Source organism: Limulus polyphemus, unplaced genomic scaffold, assembly GCF_000517525.1.
Source record: "Limulus polyphemus unplaced genomic scaffold, Limulus_polyphemus-2.1.2 Scaffold214, whole genome shotgun sequence".
Classification (NCBI taxonomy): domain Eukaryota; kingdom Metazoa; phylum Arthropoda; class Merostomata; order Xiphosura; family Limulidae; genus Limulus; species Limulus polyphemus.
The window spans coordinates 334,452-338,382 of record NW_013665824.1 but is presented as its reverse complement, the minus strand read 5'-3'; positions in this window follow the sequence as shown (position 1 = coordinate 338,382).

Genomic DNA, 3,931 nt, shown 5'->3' with positions numbered 1-3,931 from the left:
TTGACCGTCACATTATAACGCCCCCACGACTGAAAGGGCGAGCATGTTTGGTGTGACGGGGATTCGAACCCGCGACCCTCAGATTGCGAGTCGAGCGCCGTAACCACCTGGCCATGCCGGGCTTAAATTAAAGGAAAGGCAGCTAATAAGGAGCAACCAGCGTCAACTCTTGAATTTCTCTTGTCTTACCGAATAATACATCCATAGTTCAGAGTAAAAGTACGTCCTTCCAAGGATTGTGGTTAAATTCGCTAGTGTAGTTTTACAAACTAACTTAAAGGCCAAGCGATACCACTTTCGGAAGTGAGTTGTTCAAGGAAAGATATTAGGCCAATAACAGTTTCCCACAAATAAAACAAAACATCCATTTCTATATCTCGTTGTCATTTTTCCGAGATCCTCTAAATGTGAGATTTTGCTTTTGTGAGATCAAGGTGTTTCCCTGAATGAAACTCTGTTAAACAGTTTCCCCCTTTAATGCACACATTGAAACAACTTAATATATCGATTTTTGTTTTCTGAATGAGGATTGAAACATAAACATGCATTTTTTTCTAAATTATAAATTGCTAGTACACCCAGAAGCAACAGATTTGTGTGTGAGTGTGTTAAAAAAAGTGAATTATTTTATGCTCGATATCAACTGCTGGTATAATTTTTTTTATTATTTATTCACCTGAAAGACATTTACCCAAAGAGCTAAAGAATCACGCCAAAGACTGAAGCAGCTAATCTTAACTGAACAGTGGGAGTGACTGTGGCTCTTATAACGCACTTACAGCTGAATGTGCGAAGCATGTTTGATATCGCCACTTTTCGAACCCAAAACCCTCCTAAATTGAATTGAGATAGTTTGTAATTTCTTGAGGTCAATGATACACTGACCTAGATAATTAAAAATGGAACCATAGAGTCGGCAGGCTCTAGATGTAGGGATGGCCAAGGTACTCAATAGGCATAATACCAATATGCACGCTAAAACAATTAACAATGACAGAGCGTTTTACTTTAAAAGATGATTGCCACTCTCTTTCATTTGTTTCTTTACCCGACAAGCCCAAACACAAGACAAGAAACCATTGCTAAGATACCAAATCAGAAAGTGACCAACCCACCAAATTGTTCATCTTTCTTCTTGTTTCGGTCGAGATAACTCTACATTTACTTTATTACTAATCTCAGTTTAAACCTAAGTCCACTCTATGTGTTCCTGGGCTATGCACGATGTCATCGCTTAGTCGTGATAACTAGTTGAAAATTTTAAAAAATCACAATTCTAGTGTAAACAATACTATCATTACCCATTAAAGTTAACTTTTTACAAAAATATGGTGTTACTTTACTTTAAAAGCTTAGGTACAGGGTGAAACAGAAATTACCAGCCAATAATAGATGGACATTAGATGACTGTAACGTGTATAATGCTCAATGCTTTGTACGCTATACAATCAGTGCTTTTTGGGAGCCAACCCCTATATTATGTATGAAGTGAAGGAGTAAAAAATAAAAAACTCAATACACATAATATTATACTATATTACACACATTCACAGAATACACTAACTTTCAGTCAGGGAAAAACGTCACAAACCAGTTAACGAAAAATATTTTGTAAATGTAAAATGATGTAGGGATGGCAGTGCCAAAGAGAATACAAACAAGAATATAGGGATGATATAGCTATACATAGATCATCCCTACACGACTTTCAATATTAAAATTTAATGTTACACTGTAAAAATGCATACTTGACTTCAATATTACTGCAGTTGGAAGATATATATATATTTCTATTGGTATACAGTTTATCATAATGTCACAGTTATATCAGGGTAGGCACCAATGTAGTGTAACAAAGAACCTAGGAATAACGTACAAAGAAAATCAAGTTGAGTCAAAATACGTGATTATTACAGGCTCTCGCTACCATGTCGGTCTAATTGACCGACCTCGTAAACATTATGTATTTGTGCATTTTACATTGTAACATTAAATTTTAACGTTGAAAGTCATGTAGAAATGATCTATACATAGTTGTATCATCACTATATTCTTTTTTGCATTCTCTTTGGCACTGCCTTCCATACATCATTTTACATTTACAAAATGTTTTGTATTACTTGTAAAATATACGATTAAATCATTTAAGTAAAAAAACAAAATTTAATTTTGTAGGTTGACCAGAAAACGCTTTAAAAAGTCCAGAATATGATATACGTGTTTCAAAAACAAAGTTCTAGCATCCAAGTTAAAAAAAAAGAAAGAGTTCAGAAGCACAGTAGTATACTATACAAAAGGTTTCCAGAAAATTTATTTCTTGCAGCCATTTTGTGGGAAGATGTTTTTATCACATGATTTAAGATTCTTCCCTGATTGGTTGGAGGTACAACGTTTCTTTAAAATGTTACCAGTTTTGGAGCAGTGTTCAGAATTCAGTAACCTCTTACCAATTCGTAGAAACTTTTTAACATACATCGGTTAAATTTGTTGCCGAAACAATGTTTTGATATCATGCCCAGATGTTTAATTGTGTTTTGTAAAATTTACAATTATTGCTCAAACTACTCCTTTATTACCCGTTTCATGCCTGAAAAGGTGATGTTTGGATTATACTGTATTTACGTTTTAATATCAGAAAAATTATAAATCCCTTCTTTCCAATTTAATTGTTTTTAATAATTTTCAATGCTAGTTGTAAAAAAAGATATAAAATCAATGTATTTAATGTAGAAATAATAATTTCATTAATACAATAAAGTACAAAATAACTGAAAAGGTAAAGAACATTTTTAGTGAAGGCATTTATAGAAATGTAGGTGGGAGAAACATTTCTGTGATCTTAACCATTTTTGAACGTTTTTCATTACTTCTATTTGTTACTTTCAATAAGCCCCCCAGTGGCACAGAGGTCTGTGGACTTGCAACCCTAGAATCCGGGTTTCGATACCCGTGGTGGGCAGAGCACAGATGGCCAATTGTGTAGCTTTGTGCTTAATTATAAACAAACAATCAAATACTTTCAATAAACACAGGACTAGTTCTCTTTATTTATTTTTATTTCTTTGGGTGTTAAAATGTTCTGAAAGAAAAAATTGAGCCATTAAAATGCTACTCTTGAAAAACGATTTTGACAGAATTGTCTCAAATCAATTAAATTTACTACCAAATAAAATTAATTATATCCAAAAAACACAGCCTTAAAACGAATAGTTTTATTCGCTAAAATAAAATGAAATTTGTAATATAAAATTGCTTAAATTTTCATGAATGCACAAGTACACCAATTGTCTCTCCTCTCCTAGACAAACTTAAAGCTGTCCTTCTGATGAGAACTGATAAATGTAGTTTTCAGCTAATTAAAATATGGGTTTTTACTTTCCAATATGTTTTATATTACAAACACATCAATAGGGACCATTGTTTACAGTTTCATTGCTGTGTGCATTGGTATATGATAATATATTTGTTACACTGACTCATTTTATTAAAACATTTTAATTGTTGCACAGTGGCACTACAGGATAAATAAAGTAAATGAAGATTTTTGAAATTATAATAAATAATTAAAAACAACGTTTCGTGTTTACACAATAAAACCTTTATTGAAGCCATCCGGCTTCCACTTTAAAATAGAAATATTACTCTACACGTACATGTTTCGACGTGATCTACGTACAAGGAGTAACGTACAAGACTATTTTATACTTCCCCTTGTCGCATTACTTCATTGTTATTTGCACATTTCCTTAGTGTAAATGAAAAAAAAAATTATAACATATCTCGCCATATATCAACGTATTGACTTGCTGGTCCTTCGTCTCTCTTTAGTACTTCTTTTCGTTTTTATATTTCATTATTTCGAATGTTTCTCTAACATTTAATGATATTGTTACGACAGCGGAGGTCACGTGACGCTAGTAACACGCCACGC